The sequence below is a fragment of the Podarcis vaucheri genome (assembly GCF_965113315.1).
Source record: "Podarcis vaucheri genome assembly, chromosome: Z".
Taxonomy (NCBI): Eukaryota; Metazoa; Chordata; class Lepidosauria; order Squamata; family Lacertidae; genus Podarcis; species Podarcis vaucheri.
In genome coordinates, this window is record NC_138758.1 from 17,124,247 (window position 1) to 17,141,947 (window position 17,701).

General features: G+C 42.6%; 2 long non-coding RNA genes across 3 annotated transcripts in view; one reads left to right on the forward strand and one right to left on the reverse strand.

Moving 5' to 3' along the window:
- Positions 1-17,701, forward strand: part of LOC309524191 — a 54,795-nt gene that overhangs the window by 20,523 nt on the left and 16,571 nt on the right. The gene's annotated exons all lie outside the window — the stretch shown is intronic.
- On the reverse strand, positions 7,447-15,943 carry LOC309524194. Its single transcript, XR_014215850.1, has 3 exons — positions 15,835-15,943; positions 12,545-12,718; positions 7,447-7,666 (listed from the first exon to the last, which is right to left on the reverse strand). It is a non-coding gene; the product is annotated as an uncharacterized lncRNA (long non-coding RNA).

The window sequence follows — 17,701 nt, forward strand, 5'->3', positions numbered from 1 at the left end:
AAAAAAACTTCTAAGGAAACCTACTACTTGAAACTCAGGACATAGACAGCCAAGGGTTGGGAGTAGGAGGTGCTGCTTTACACTGGTTCAGCTCCTGCCTGTATGGTCAGTATTCAGTGCATACAGATGAGATATGGCGAACAATTATTTATTGATTAAAACAACTGGCTAGCCAGTATTAACAGATCTTGCCAAGGCTACAGCGAAACTCACCTACCAGACACTAGCCATGTTACCAATATTCTCTGGCTAGAGATCCTTTGCGTTAAAGCAATAGTCACATCTACAGCAGCTGATCTCAGAGAATAGCATCAGGGGATTATTTGTCTAAAACCTGGCATATTAGCTGCAGCATGCCACTATTTTGTCTCCAATGCTATATAACACCTGGGATCTGGTGGCGTTGGGGTCTAAACCACCAAGCCTCTTGGGCTTGCCGATTGGAAGATTCGTTCAAATTCCTGTGATGGAGTGAGCTCCCATTGCTCTGTCCCAGCTCCTGGGACAACCTAGCAGTTCGAAAGCAAAGCAGTGCAAGTAGATTAATAGGTACTGCTGTGACAGGAAGGTAAATAGCATTTCCTTGTGCTCTGGCTTTCGACACGGTGTCCCATTGTGCCAGAAGCGGTTTAGTCATGCTGGCCACATGACCTGGAAAACTGTCTGTGGACAAACGCCGGCTCTCTCAGCCTGAAGCAAGATGAGCGCTGCACCCCATAGTTGCCTCTGACTGGACGTAACCATTTGGGGGTCCTTTACCCTTTACCCTTACCTTATGACATCTATATAAAGCCACTGGGAGCAATCTTCAGGAGCTTTGGACCACTGGATTAGCAGTACAGTGGTACCTCGGGATGCAAACGGGATCTGTTCCAGAGCCCTGTTCGCATCCTGAATGGAACGTAAGATGTCATGGTGCGTCTGTGTGTGCACGGGTCACGTTTTGCCGGTTCTGCGCATGCGTGTGACGTCATTTTCAGCATCTGCGCATGCGCGAGCGGCAAAACCCAGAAATAACGCGCTCCATTACTTCCGGATTGTTGCAGAGCGCAACCCGAATGCGCTCAACCTGAAGCACATTCAACCCAAGGTATGACAGTATTCTGATGTTGCCTAACTCCCTTTCACTATTAGTCAGGAGAGGCCATGCATAAGCTGAACCAGTGCCTGGATGCAGTGGTGGCATGGATGAGGGTCAATAGAAGCTGGATCCTGCTAAGACAGAGACACTGCAGATGAGTGGTTTCCTGGTTTGACCTTTGGAAAATCTGCCCGTCCTAGACAGGGTTGCACTCCCTATGAAGGAACAGGTACTCCATTTATGGGTGCCATCTTTGTCCATGGAGGCCTAGGTGGTTTCTGTAGCGAACCACAGCTAACACCAGCTTCAGCTGGTGCAGCAACTACATCTTATCCTGGACATAAATAACTTGGCCACTGTGATACATGCACTGGTTGTGAAGAGTGCACACTGGTAACCTCACTTTATTTTGCTTTTGGCTTTTATGTGTTTGTTAACTGCCTTGGTGTTCTCAAAATGAAGGGCGATACATATAAATCCTGTTCATAATAACTAAACATAATCCACAGATCTAATGGCTGCTACATGTGTTATAACTGGGTGGAAGGATTACCAATCAGATTTTAATGGTTATAAAGAATCTGGAATATATATATAAAAATAAAGAAGTGGGAGACCCCCCCCCAAAGTTATCCCATATCTATTATATGGAAACTAACTCTGCTTTGTATCACCTTTATGAAATGCTTCTATATATGAATTTTCACAAGCTGATGTGAAAATGTGGAGAACTGTATTTAAGACTGCAAAAAGTGAACCCAATGGGATCCAAAATTGACATTTGCCCATCTCTAGAACAAATATTTCTGCAGACCAGAACACTTGAGAGAGTTTAATACTAGCCAATGAAAGTGACACCATTTGCTTGAACATGGAATGAATTATTTGGGGTGGGGTGGGGGAGATAGCCAAACACAAGCTTTCAAAAAATACCTATGAATGAATGCTAGATACAGAAAGGACTGGTTACAGGAAGATCAGAAATCATGCGACAGGAAGCTGAGGAAACAAAAAGATAACATTAAAAAGTTGTATGATTTCTTTACTGAAGAAACTGAAATCAATTAACCAAAGTTAAGAAAGAGATTATTATATCTGTTGTAAGTCTAGGGCAATTTATATTGGCTATCTCTAAAAACAATTTGGAACAGACTCCAGCACAAGCAAAATCAACTCTAAATGAAACTTAAAAGTGGTTTTATTGAAATAGATTCCAAGAGCTAGCACCTGAATTATCTGCTTAGCCTAGCATAACATTCTGGTTGCAAGATGTCTGATGGCATTGCTGTTTGTGTTTGGGTTATTATCATCTTTGGGTTGTTGTGGCTTTTTTAGATGACCTAAGTTTACAAAAATTGTGTCTGGGAGCAAGCAGAGTTATGGCCTATATATCTGAGTGTTGAACCAATCATTTAGTTGACCTCCTTGATCTGCTCTCTACCCAGGTGTAAAATTAAGGGGAGCCATATAATCCCAAACAATAAGAATTCACTATCAAAAACAAAAGCCCAATACATTTCTTCCATCATCCCAAGAATGCGCATTGGGGGGGGGGGACACCTGAGCTATAAAATAAGGGAGAAATATGTGTTTTTTAAAACATGGATATGAGAAAGTTTTGAAACAAAGCTCAACCCCTTTCTCCTGCTAGCACTTCATATATACCATTTAATATTATCAATACTTCATATGTATATATGTGTATATGCAATTTCCCCCAATATACACATTTTTGAAGAATATTTTTGTATGCTGCTTTCACAAATAAATGTATATTTTGCACATCCCCGCCCCCAGTAAATGCATTTTTGTATCCATTGCTTGGCTGGAGGATTTGAAGAAGTGTAGATTCTGAAGGATGACTTTCTCAGTTCATGCATATCTTTGGAAAGTGCAAATTAAGTAGATTCGCCTTTAAAAGCAACGGGAACCATATTCATCCCCTATTCCTAGCTTGTGCACACATTACATTGAACATAGGCACTTGCCATTCTTACACATGCACAAGAGCTTGTGTGAAACAATTGTTTGTGTGTTTGAGAGTGTACACTTGTTGACTTATACAAGTCAGCTACTGTGTACATAGAACACGCATTGAATGTGAATACTCCTATATTTTTAAACAAAAGCCACAGGTGTCCCCCAGAAAGCCAGGTAATTGGCTGCAGAAATGTAGCTATATGCTGAATGGGTAAACTCACCCTGATACTACATGGAACCAACACCGTAACTGAATCTAATTTCTTACCGTTCCTTCCTATCCTTTGTATAAATTTGCTTTCCTTTTTGTTTGGCACTGTTTGTCCTTTAGTATTCAGTTTGATCTATGAAAACAGCAAGCATATTTTAAAACCTGTTTTCATTTTTACATCCTTATTCCCTTTGACCCAAAGTAACTTCCATTCCAAAGCTCTGTCTTTCTAATTTGTTGTTTGCTTTCCATTTCCCTCCCGATACTACACAGTGCACTTCAAGATATTTTCTTCCTATTGGTTTGATTACGGCAGAGAAATTGCAAAGTGTCTCCATTATGCGTTGATGGACTGCATTGTTCCTTTATTGCATCTGAGAGAGTAATTTTAAAATAGGATTTATTTTTTTAAAAAAAATATTTTTAAATTTATTTTATTTTTATTTATTTATTATTTTCTCCCTATCCCACCCCACCCTCTGCCACTCAAAAGTCTGACCATATAGGCAGACAGTAGAGGTTTATTGTCAGCAAGAGTTTAAAGGCTCATTGGGGGAGGGGGAGAATCCAATTAGTCCTGCTATACCTATTGGTTCCAGGAAGTGAGGAACATAAGGTTTCAGAGTCACAAGCAAGGGAAACCTAATTGCTACTTATCTTTCCATCACTTGCTCATTGCTGTTTCATAATTGTGTTCTGTTGTGCAGAGAGAAAGTGGTTATATTGGTATGATACATCTTTCTCTTTTAAATCTTTCAAAGCCTTCATGTCACTGAGCTGGATCACAGTTAACTCACAAAGCGAACTTTGCAAATGCATACAGAAAGGTATTTCTTTCTTTTGAACTTTGCAAATGCTACATATGCTGCTCTCCGACCCCTTTCCTGTTATACAAATGCTAGTGCACTGACTGTCAATATGTAGATGACAAATGTCATAACAAGTCATATTTTTATATATTTTTCATTTTATTTACTACTTTTATACACTACCTTTTTCCTCTAAGGTGCTCACCATTACAAACTGTTCTCTCCTCCTCCTTTTATGCCCGCAGAAATCCTGTGAGCCAGGTTATGCTGAGAGTGACTTGACTGGCTCAAGGTTACCCAGTGAGATTCATGAGTGGGTGGGGATTGGAATACTTAACTGAGCAGTTGCTATTTTGTGGTTCTGAGGAATGTTCTTATTTATTTATAAAAGTGTGGGACTGTTCAGGGTGGCAGGAGAGGATATATTGTTTATTAATATTCTTCCTAACTTGCACTAGCAAGTTCCTTTACTTAGCAGAGTGCATTCCCCTTTACACAGCAGAAAGCTTGTTGCAGGCTCGTTAGAACCTCTAACTATTATGCAGTTCAATCTCCCTCAGATTGAATTGTATGTTCCTGGTAAGATCCCCTTTTAAATCCCTCCTAAAAGAATAAAGAAACCACAGTCTTATTCATAAGCAAGGGAGGATGGTCCAGGCCAGGAGGAACAGGAAGTTTCAACTGGCTGGACTAAACATTCCCTTGCATGCCCACTCTAGCAAAAAAGAAATGTTGTATTTGACTGCTCCCAGAGGATTACATCCCACAAAAAGCACTTAACATTGCATAGGTGTTGAAGAAAGATTAAGGCCCCATCTGCACTATACACTTAAAACAGCATCGTATTAGCCATGGCTTTCCCCAAAGATTCCAGGGGTTTTTGGTTTGTTAAGGATTCTGGGAGCTGTCAGGAGACCCCTATTCCCCTCACAGCGCAATCAGTCTCTCTTCACAGGGAACTCTGGGAATTAAATAGGTACCGCTTTGGCGGGAAGGTAAATGGCGTTTCCTTGCACTGCTCTGGTTCATCAGAAGCTGCTTAGTCATGCTGGCCACATGACCCGGAAGCTGTACGCTGGCTCCCTCGGCCAATAAAGTGAGATGAACGCCGCAACCCCAGAGTCGGTCACGACTGGACCTAACGGTCAGGACTGGACCTTTACCTTTAAGAGTCCTTAGGTGGCACTGTGGTCTAAACCACAGAGCCTAGGGCTTGCCGATCAGAAGGTTGGCGGTTTGAATCCCCGTGACGGGGTGAGCTCCCATTGTTCGGTCCCAGCTCCTGCCGACCTAGCAGTTCAAAAGCACATCAAAGTGCAAGTAGATAGATAGATAGGTACCGCTCCGGCGGGAAGGTAAACGCCATTTCCGTGCACTGCTCTGGTTCGCCAGAAGCAGCTTAGTCATGCTGGCCACATGACATGAAAACTGTCTGCAGACAAACGCCAGCTCCCTTGGCCAGTAAAGCTAGATTAGTGCTGCAACCCCAGAGTTGTCTGTAACTAGACTTAACGGTCAGGTGTCCCTTTACCTTTAAGAATCCTTAGAGAATACTTAACAAACTATAGATCTCGGGATTCTTTGTGGGAATCCATGACGGTTTAAAGTGGTATTACAGTGGTACCTCGGGTTAAGTATTTGATTCGTTCTGGAGGTCCGTTCTTAACCTGAAACTGTTCTTAACCTGAAGCACCACTATAGTTAATGGGGCCTCCCGCTGCTGCTGCACCGCCAGAGCACAATTTCTGTTCTCATCCTGAAGCAAAGTTCTTAATCCGAGGTAATATTTCTGGGTTAGCAGAGTCTGTAACCTGAAGCGTATGTAACCCGAGGTACCACTGTATGGCACTTTAAATGTATGGTGCAGAGGGGGAGTGGTGGTGATCTTTGTTTCTCTTTCCCCCCAATCATGTTCACTTTTCTGCATTTCCACATGTCTCCCTGCTATGTGATAACCTTCACCGCCTTAATGGATGGCTGAGGAGATCTTGACCCAGCAGTTTAGCAACCTGCTGGCCAAAGTGCTTGCCCCTCCCTAGCCATGAAACTCACCTGGCGAGGGGTGGGGAGAAACTTTGTCCAGTGGATTGGGAAGATCTTTCACCCAGCCTGCAGCGGGGAGAGGAGTGCCTCCCCCAGCTCCATTCAGGCACGGTTGGTTTGCTGATGGGCATCCAGTTCCCCCAATCCAACCTGCAGTGAAGTTTGAAAGCTCTTTGTAAACATCTCCTTGGGAGTGTGTTTACAAAGCACAGTTTAAAATCCCCATGTCTCACTTTGAAGTCCCAGCAATTGGGGCTTCAAAGGGAAGCATCGCCTGATGTTACTGTGATGTCAGGTGAGGGACAGATGGGCACCATGGGGGTGACTGGTGCTGTGGGAGGTTGCTGGTCATGAATGGTGCTGCCAGTTTTTTGTTCGAGATGTAAAGGGTGGAGAGTTAGCAGAGGGGGTTGGCGAATGGAGAGAGCTGGGGCAGAGCCCTGTGTCACCTAATATAATGCATTTTTGTATGTTCTTTTCATTAATACATACATTTATATGCACACTTTACCCTAGTATATCATTTACTTGGCTGGAGAACTGCATTGCAAAATTTGTAGCTATGTAAATTTCATTGGCTGACTATGCTTTGGCTCATTTACTGTTTTGGAAAATGTTAATTAGCTAGGGTCGCCTTTAAATGTGAACTGAATTTTGTCACCACCCCATCAGCATTCTTCCTAGAGCTCCTTTATAAAACAGCTGAATGTGGCAATCTCATGTGTACTTTCAAGCAGTGAGTGAATTGTCTGCCCCCCTCCCCAATTAAAAGTTTGATTAACTGTTCAGAGGAGGTTGACAACATTGTATCAAGAAGCTGAGAGTTCTCAATCATTTTTCTATCACTGGGTCATGGGAAAACCTTTTTTTTTTTTTTTTTTGCCAGTTAGTGGCAATATTTCACTTAGGTTCTATAAAACCAGACAGAATAAAGTTGGGCTGAATTTAAGCCTCTCGTGTTGTCTGGTCAGATTGACTTCCCAGGGTAACATGCATCACAAATGTAATCTGTGAAATCTGTAAGCGATAGATGCAATCTGTGAGGGACACCAGCTGAAGGGCAGCTGTTTCATATCCTGTAAAGTATATTTTCTCTGTCTCACTCTCTGTCTCCAAAACACTTTAACAGCCACCCAGAATTTTAATGCTGATCGCAAGTATCCAGTTTGTCACTTTTCTCCTGCACACAGGACATGGTCCAAGTTAATAATACCCTCGGCAAAGACTCATAGCTGCAATACAGAGAGGTGTGCATGTATCCACATTTTAGGGGGTTAATTTCTCTCTTTTCAGCAGAACATGTGCAGCAACCATTCCCAGAGGTCCCCCCCTTACTGCGCTAAGTACCCCCTCATATATATTTGTTAACTCAGTGCCTTCTGTAAAGTTTATGTACTCTATGGGTTGCCATCTGTCCTCTTTTTCCAGGACACATTCTCTTTTTCATGGGTATGTAAAATGAGAGTTGTCATAGCAATCCATAGCTAAAAGTAGAAGTCGGCAAATGTGTCCTCTTTTTTTGCTCTTTGAAATATGGCAACCCTTGAAAGGGAAAAAATAACATTTACTCACTCAGAATACTTTTCGAAGAGTAACAGATAATAGCAGCGTTGTTCAGGCAGGCTTAAAATGGTAATCCAGTTACAAAGACATACTTTGGTCTAGTATGGAGTCTAAAATGGAGTCAGAGCTGTGGCTTAGACTTAGCATATGTTCTACATGAGGTGAAAGAGCAAAGAGGAAGTGCCCAGACAGGTGAGGAGATTTTATATGGCTACACCCTCGCCCATCAGGGCACAATGGGAGTGTCTCTCAGAGTTCTCTCTAGCACTCTTACAGGGAAGCTATGTGAAATTCAGCTCCTATCATGTGCCTACCTAGAAATAATAATAATAATAATAATAATAATAATAATAATAATAATAATAATAATAATTTATCCACCGCCCATCTGGTTTGGTTGCCCCAGCCACTCCAGGGAGCTCCCAACTCACATAAAAACACAACAAAACATCACACATTAATAGTAACAATCTGATCCAATATAAAAAGGTCACAATAACTTTAAAATAAACATATCAAATAAAGCAATATTCAATAATCTATTAAAATCTATTGGTAAATAGTAAAGTTAAACATCAGCAAATAATAATTAAACAGTTTACACTTATCGATTACAATAAAGAATGACTAATCTACAGTGGTACCCCGCAAGACGAATGCCTCACAAGACGAAAAACGCGCAAGACGAAAGAGTTTTCCATTTTTTGAGTCATTCTGCAAGACGAATTTCCCTATGGGCTTGTTTCGCAAGACGAAACGTCTTGCGAGTTTGTTTCCTTTTTCTTAAAGCCGCTAAGCCGCTAATAGCCGTGCTTCGCAAGACGAAAAAACCGCAAGACGAAGAGACTCGCGGAATGGATTAATTTCGTCTTGCGAGGCACCACTGTATAATCAAGAAAAATAACAGCAAATCACAATACATAAAATTCCACAAAAAATACAAAACCATGTAAAAGGATCAAATTGAGAAACAAGGACACACAACTTATAAAATATCCTTGCATTGTTGGTTTGACTGCATTGTAAATACCCCTCTTGTGGAGGGAAGGTACATTAAGAAGGGCCTCAGATGATCACAGGGTCCAGGTTGGTTCATATGGGGCAGAGGCAGTCCTTGAGGTACTACAGTCAAGACTAGAGGGAAGTTGCTGCCTCAGGAAGGAGGTTTGTGGATACATTAAGTAGCAGAAGTTCACTTCCTACCCCAGCCATCCTTCCTAAGTCATTGACCTGTGTTGGAAGGCAGAGCTATGTAGGCTGTTCTGCTTACCAAACACCACCTAAACTAGGCAGTTGCTTGGGCATTGTCTCATAACCAGAGTTAAAGTAAGATTCAACTGCCAGTCCAATAAGCTTCAGCATTATGGAATGGGGGAGGGAAAATGCCATCTTGCCTTTTGCCTCAAGCTCCAAAATTTATTGGCTCAGCCCTAGTTCTTGGAGCACTCAGTCAATGGTTCTATTTCTTAAATGGTCCAGGCTCTTCCCAATCTCCCAGCACCCAAATGCCCCAGCTGGAGAAAGGAAGGGTTAACACCCCCCCCCGTGATATAGTTCCATTGAAAGTTGCACCCATCTCTTGTGCTACTAAAAGCATCTCTTGATATAGTTGCTGTGGCGATGTGGTCTAAACCACTGAGCCTTTTGGGCTTGCCGATTGGAAGGTTAGCAGTTTGAATCTGTACGACGGGGTGAGCTCCCGTTCCTCTGTCCCTACTTCTGCCAACCCAGCAGTTCGAAAGCACACCAGTGTAAGTAGATAAATAGATACTGCTGTGGCAAGAAGGTAAACAATGTTTTGGTGCACTCTGGCTTCTGTCATGGTGTCCTGTTGTGCCAAAAGTCGTATAGTCATGCTGGCCACATGACCTGGAAAGCTGTCTGTGGACAAATGCCATCTCTCTCAGCCTGAAAGATGAGATGAGTTCCACACCCCAGAGTTGCCTTTAACTGGACTTAACCGTCCAGGGGTCCTTCACCTTTACCTAATCACACTATGAAAGTAACATCTATTTTAGCACTGAGGACACAGAGGTTTCTAAACTCCTCAGTTGGAAATATTTTGTTGATGAACAGATATGCATTTCTAAAATCCCCTTTAGTGCAGAGATCAGAATGAAATTACAGTGGTATCTCAGATTAAGAACTTAATTTGTTCTGGAGGTCTGTTCTTAACCTGAAACTGTTCTTAACCTGAAGTACCACTTTAGCTAATGGGGCCTCCTGCTACTGCTGCGCCGCCGCTGCACGTTTTCTGTTCTCATCCTGAAGCAAAGTTCTTAACCCGAGGTAATATTTCTGGGTTAGCGGAGTCTGTAACCTGAAACATATGTAAGCCAAGGTACCACTGTATATTCAGGACAAAATCTTTCCAATTAGCACCATGTGCCTGAATATGTGATGTGCTGATTCTGATATAAGGAGCCAGAGAACTCAGATCAGGAGTCATGTAAGGCAGGGGCAATTTTCCCATTCCCTGTGCTAGTGGGAGCCTCCGACTAGAAGTGGGAAGATTCCCCCTCCCATACTTTATCTTTTTTCTCTATATACCTATTGCTTTAGGATAAATAAATAAATATCTGTGTCGAGTCGGAATGAAAAAGAATAACTGGGAAATAATGTCTCCATTCTGAGCTCTCCCAAACAATGTATTTAGGTTGTGAAGCAGTATTTAATGTCTCTTCTAGGCCAAAATTAATTACAGAAAATGAAATAACAATTCAAGTTCCAGAATTGGCTTTTTAGTATAACCAGTTTTTTGTGGAGTTGTGTTTTATTTTATTTTTTTTGCTTGTTTCTCTTCCTCCCCTGTTCTTCTCAAAAGGAGTGTTTAAATACTCATTACAAGCATTGTGGGTCAAATGCATCCATGATTAATTTTGTCCATTTTGCTCCTTCCCTCTTTCTTTTTGTACTAAGTAGTGCTGTAATTGGCTCAATAATTTTTTTAATGCCTGGCATCTCTGTGTAATTTCTTCCCTTCTTTTGCAAAGAAATGCCTTTCCCCACCCACATCCGACCTCAAATACAAACCAACTCACTCCTGAGCCTTCTAAGGGGTTAAGAGTGCGATCAGGGAGCATAAGGAAGACGAGCTGTCTTCATACAACAGGCAGTGCTCTTATTTCAGATATTATTTTGGCCCTTATTTTGTGTTGGAGAAAAAAATCGGCTGTAAACATTCCCTTGTATCTGTATTTTCACACCACTTTCTTCCTCTCATTGCTGCTTCTACAGCTAACATCACAGACAGTGAATGCTATAAACATCACAGCTCCTTTTCAGATTTTTTTCTTCTTTTGACAGCCAGATAGAAGCGTTCAGGTAAACTTGCCATTTCTTCTATTTCTTCTGTGTCATTACTGCTCATACTAGACTCACTACTGCTTTATTGAGCAACAATTGTGTGTTAGCAACCAGGTGTTACTCTATGCAGTCTCCACTTATAAGTAGTTCGGGAGACTGTGTCAAAAGATATTGTAGCCATATATCCTTGGCTGCAGAGCAACCGTTTGTTCTGGTGTGATGTCATATATCCTGGATTCTCACTGATGGATCTCACGAGGCTTTAAATATGAGCTCTGTTTATCACCTATCTATCTGTCTCTGATGTCTAGGCTGTGAGTGCCATTCCTTATGTAGCCAGAATGGCATCACCCATAAACATGAGGGAGGTATCAGCCATCTTAGGGCAACCTCAAGATTTTCAAAAGTAAAAAATCTTTAGCGGGGTGGGGGAATATCAAGAACAGCCCAATGAAGACAGAGTGTCCTACATGCCTTGGAATGCCGACTTGCTGTTGAGAGATAATCCATTTAGCATTCAGTGAAGTTCACAAACATAAGGGCACCAGCCTTCTCCAACTCCCCCCCCTCCAACTAGAGTTCCTTTTTACCTGTTGTTGCTAACAGTCATTCAGAGAGCTATCATCCAAGCTGTCCAGTTCTTTGATTGGTTTTCCTGGTATTTTGGTTGACTGCAGAGGCGTAGCATGGGGAGGCAGTAGAGGACATCACCCCAGGCAGAAATTCTGAAGGGCACAACTGGGCTGCAGTGGTCCCAAACGTGCCATGAGGTTGGGAGGCAAGTGGCTCCCTTTTCTGGCAGCAACATGCAGCACATGCATCTCTTGGGGGCCCTTCCCTGCCTATACATCTCCCTCTCTCTGCCTGCCCCCTTTGGCGTCTCAGGATAGCGAGCCACATGCTTCTTGCACCATGCTTGGCCCTGCCACCATACACATTGGCCTACTGCTGCACTGGTTGGCCCCTTGGCTGCTCCTGCCCTGGGGCTGCTCCTGATTCACCTGGGAGCAGGGAGCTGCACTCGCAGCAGGGTGTCTGCCACCAGAGTGCCTGGTGTGGACAAAGAGGCACAGAGAAGAATGGCACATTCTTTGATCTATAGGGTGCATTACATGGTCCTCAGAACATTTCCAAAGTAAATATATACATGGTGTTATCTAAATCTGGGATCAGGCACCTTGTGGCCCTCCAGATGTTGTGTGACTGCAAGTACTATAAGTCCCAGCAAGCATGGCCAATGGTCAGGGATAATGGGTGGGTGTCTGTCAGGCATGCTGTGGTTCAGGTGTGGGAGATGGTTGGTAAGGATGGGAGTTTTAGTTCAGCAGCATCTAGAGCACCAAAGGTTTCCCAAATCGGCTGTAGTTTCATCCCATTTGCAGATCCTGCATTTAGCAGGGGGTTGGACTACATGACCTCCATGATCCCTTCCAGTTCTGTGATCAAATATTTCATCCATTTGACCTACTTCCTACACCTGTGTGTATCCTTCAATCCCCTCAAGGTCCATCCCATATCTAGAAAGCAAGGGGCTTATGGTTTTAATGCTACCTGAGTCCATCCTTGGGGAATACATGAGCCTTACTCTACCGACAGAGATCTGAAGGGAAGTTTGTTCTCCGTATTCCCACTTTAGAAAAAGGAGTCATCAGTGGGGAATAAAAATCTGACAGTGCAGTCATCTTATCCTCAAAAGACTGGACAATGGCACAAGCCATTTCGCATCTATTAGCAGAGAAAAGAGGAGAAAACGAGATCTAACTTGGCTGCCAAAAGCATTTGCCCTCCTCCTTCCTGTGTACATATCACAAAGACAATTCATCATTTTTCTGCACAGTTTTACAATAAAAAAATCTTCCACTTTTGCCAGCAACTTTCCTCTATCCCCCACCCCCACCCCGATGCCCTCCCAGTTCTGTTGGCTGACAACATCTGTAGCAGCAGAGCCAGCATTTGTAAGACTGATATATTCAGTTTTTGAAAGCTGGACCAAAACATGTCCAAAAATATTGAATAGAACGGGTGTTGCACTCATTAATAAGCAACAGATCTTTTAACATTCATGGATAATTCTGTGTTAGGCTTACAAATACATTCAATGCAGATGCCAAACAACATTCTCTTGTAATTAGTGTTACCTGCAGTTGGATTTGAAATATGGAATTGTTATGCTAAGTGGGTACAGTGTTGTGCAGCAACTGCAGTACATAGGCAATAAACAGGGTGGTGTTAGGCGAGATAGGCTCTTGGAGTGAGAGATTTACACTTTATGCTCATGGATTTATCAGTCGGCATGCTTAGCTGAAATTTGTTCAAGGAAATTTGGTGCCAAGACTGGACAATGACATATGCTGTATGAGTTTCTTGCATTAATTTTTGTTCTTCGCTGCTGCTGTTAAAGTGGGTCCTTTCTTATCCTGCAGAAACTTGTTTACTGTGCTTATTCTCCTCTGACAAAGGAAGATGGTAGCAAAATTGATGGGAGTACTTCATTTACTAGAGAGCAACACCACCGAGACTGAACTTATCAAGGTGTCTGTCTAATCACCGTCAGCGTTGGGGCTGAAAGACTCAGATTCCCTATCTACAGCTGAGGCCAGTAGATTGCTGAGACGGCACAGGAACTGTCCAGCCAAGCATCCATAGAGATGCATCACCAGTGATATCCATTCAGTGTGAAAAGCACTCCTATTCCATCCTAGCTTAGATCTAGAGATTCATGATTTCTCCTCCAGGGCAGAATTCAGGCTATGAGTCAAGTGCTGCATCTTTTGGTTTGGGCTTCACTTCAGGCTTTCTGTTGCCACTGCTGCTTTAGAAAACCAGGTTTGACTGTGGAGAGTCTGGAGCAAGAGGGTTCAGGACTCTGGAGAGCAGAGTATTCAAATGGGCTAAATCCTAGGGGCAATACCTTAAGAGACTCCACAACAAGCTACTGGGATCTGTGATAGGATTCTCCTCCATGGCTGCAGGGTACATACTGTGATGCAAGAGGGGCCCTGTACGATTGAGTCTCCTCTTCTGATGATGTTATTTTTTAGATGATAATAATAATAATAATAATAATAATAATAATAATAATAATAATAATTTATTATTTGTACCCCGCCCATCTGGCTGGGTTTCCCCAGCCACTCTGGGCGGCTTCCAACAAAGGTTAAAAATACATTAAAATGTCACACATTAAAAACTTCCCTAAACAGGGCTGCCTTCAGATGTCTTCTAAATGTCAGGTAGTTGTTTATCTCTTTGACATCTGATAGGAGGGTGTTCCACAGGGCGGGCGCCACTACCGAGAAGGCCCTGTGCCTGGTTCCCTGTAGCTTTGCTTCTTGCAGCGAGGGAACCACCAGAAGGCCCTTGGCGCTGGACCTCAGTGTCCGGGCAGAACGATGGGGGTGGAGACGCTCCTTCAGGTATACTGGGCCAAGGCCGTTTAGGGCTTTAAAGGTCAGCACCAACACTTTGAACTGTGCCTGGAAATGTACTGGGACCCAATGTAGGTCTTTCAGAACCAGTGATATATGGTCTCGGCGGCCACTCCCAGTAACCAGTCTAGCTGCCACATTATGGATTAGTTGCAGTTTCCGGGTCACCTTCAAAGGTAGCCCCACGTAGAGCACATTGCAGTAGTCCAAGTGGGAGATAACCAGAGCATGCACCACTCTGGCGAGACAGTCCGTGGGCAGGTAGGGTCTCAGTCTGCATACCAGGTGGAGCTGGTAGACAGCTGCCCTGGATATTGAATTGACCTGTGCCTCCATGGACAGCTGTGAGTCCAAAATGACTCCCAGGCTGCAAACCTGGTCCTTCAGGGGCACAGGACTAGGGAATCCTGCCCACCTGCCCACCCCCTGTCCCCCAGTGTGACACAGTACTGCCTTTTAGTAGCCTTGTGCAGAGATTCGGTGAATTTGTGGGCAGGAATTGGGAGTGGTTCCTCCATCATCACTTTAATTTCCATCTTGCTGAACTGAATAATGTACCATTGGGGACCCTGTCTTTTGCAGATTTTACAGAGAGAACCTATGTGTATATAATGTGCATATTGACCATGTGGAAATCAGGGAAACTGGCCACAATTCTGTCCTCACCCTCCCACAGAAACATTCACTGGATGTCTGCATGACGCTACCAAGTACTATTGGTCTGTTTACTTCATGATTTTGGTTCTGACTAGCAGCAGGTCGCCAGATTCCATTGGTGTCTGGTATCCACTGGGACTGGTAGGGTGGAAGGCAGAAACCCCAAAAAGGAGGTGGAGCTAGGGACAGTACCAAGCAGAAGCAATTAAGTCTTGTTTTGCTCTCACTCTCCTCCTGTCTATTGAGTTCTCCAGAAGTTCTCAGAAAGAGGAAACTGCCGCAGTTAGTCTTATCTCCTCGACTAGTTGCAAGGTCACCCACTTTGGGAAACACTGGACTATATGGAGATGATGAAATTGATGGCAAAAATAAGAGACGAAAAAATTGAAAGGTTTGTGGGAGAGTGGAGACGCTTTTCGGATTACCTAAGAAAATATTACAGTATAACTAAACCAAATTGCAGGCAGGACTGGAAATGAGAATAATAATAATAAAAAATGTAATGGAGAATATATGTTACAGAAATAAGTATTCTATCTAAGGCAGTAGATAAAATGATTTGAACAGAAACATCACGGAAGTGAGGATGGGAAGTCAAAATGCTAAGGGACTACAGTATGGAAACTGAATTGGATTTGTTAAATTGTATGAAAATCAATAAAAATCTATGATAGAAAAATCCTACACTGCCAGGACTTTTTCGGCCCTATCCTACAAGGCATCCTTTTAACCAATGATTCCATAGATTAGACGAACCTTATGCACGCAAAACAGGTTCTCAGTTGCTGAGCTCCGGGCCCTCCCCAGTACTATAGTCTCTCCTTAACGAACCGTGTGAGCACTTCTGCAAAGAAAGCCATGCAAAACTCAGTATGTGGCTCAGAAAATGGCAGGGTTTTCCTCCCCCCTCCCCTTCTGTTTTCCCCAGAATAAAATGAACTGCTTCTGTGGGGAATGACAAACACACTTACAGCATGATTTGGATTGCAATCTACAAGATGAAAGGCCTTGATCTGTAGTAAGTTATGCATAGTGTTTGCTAAGTTATAGCATTTCATAATGGCACCGGTGTGAGTGCAGCCGTGGAAATCCAGTTTTCTCTCTAAATTAAAGAATGCTGCATGCAATACAAGTAACCACAGCAGAATGTAAATTCTCTTTCCCCGCCCCGATACATACCAAGAAAAGGGCCGATGGTTGAGTTATAAGAGACATTTGTGTGTGTGTGTGAAGATACATCCACTAACCTGGGAATAAGCCCCATATAACAACAATGGAACTAGATTCTGAGTAAACATACACTGCTAATCCATTTATTTATTAATTCCTAAGCAAATCTGCCAAGAGGGAACCAGGGTCACAAAATAACAATCTAAGGGTGAAACTTGTTGTTTCTATTGAATGTGCAGGGTAGTGTTTTGTTTTGGTCAGAGCATAATCTATTGATAATTATTTAAAAATAATAATTTAACCGCATAAATTAAAATTATGGAACAAAAAAGTTGGAGCGCTCTGTTTCAATATTTTAAATTAATTTTGAAAGAATACACTTTATCTTAAGGCTTTCTACGCCTAATCCCTCTTCAATAAAGTTTGGAGCAGCCCTGAAAAGAGAAAAGTGTTTAATTTAGGCTGAATATGGGGTGGGGATTCAATCAATATGCTGGCTTCTGAAAAAAAGAGAGAGTTATATATCTCTCCCTCTCTGGCAAGATTGGCTGTGAAGGCTCATCTTGTAGCATTGGCTTTAAATAGCATCCCCATTTCGTCAAGAGAATTTCTAAGAAAAGCACTGCTGGATCTAACAGCCAAAGGCCAACTAATCAAACATCCTGTATACACAATGGCCGAGCAGATTCATAAGGATGACCATGCCTACAAACTGCACCTAATTCTGGCAGAAAATGAAAAAATTATAGACTTTTCCTCTGTTTTAAAACAATTGTAAAAGTGATCCGCATGGAAACCTTTAGATGTTATCTGCATGCAATTTTGCTGGCTTAATCCACTGTGGAAGGGCTCCTCCTCCTGCAAATTTCATCCACTTGAACCCAAAGGGGGAAAGTGGTTAAAGCTATTTTTAGATTCTGCACTGTAGTGAATAGAAAGCGTTGTTCTATACAGAGCGACTTGGAAATGGGAACCCAGATTGAAGCGGAGAGAACACAGAATGACTCAGTAAGAGATCCAAATTCTAGGCAAATCTTGAGGTCCATGCACAAACCTTTCATATAGCCATCATGACCAGTACTTCTTGCTATAAATGTTATGATTGTTATATACAGTAATATTGTTGTGATTTTGAATATGGTTGTAAGCTGCTTTGCAGAGAAGTTTTCTCAAAAAGTGGGGCATAATTTCTTAAATATCATGAAAGGGAATTCAAGCAAATGAGTTGTGTAGGTTTTTTGTGTGTGTGCATGTCATGGAAACAAAGGCAAGAAGAACCACTATAACAGTGACAGACTGGAATGGTGTCTAATCTGGATCAAGTAGAAAACAAAAACAAAACTTTAGCAACATCTACATGAGAGATGAGGAATCTTTGGCCCTCCAGGTGCTGGTTTCCATCATCCACAGCTAACATGGCCAATAGTCAGGAATAATGGAAGCTGTAGCGACA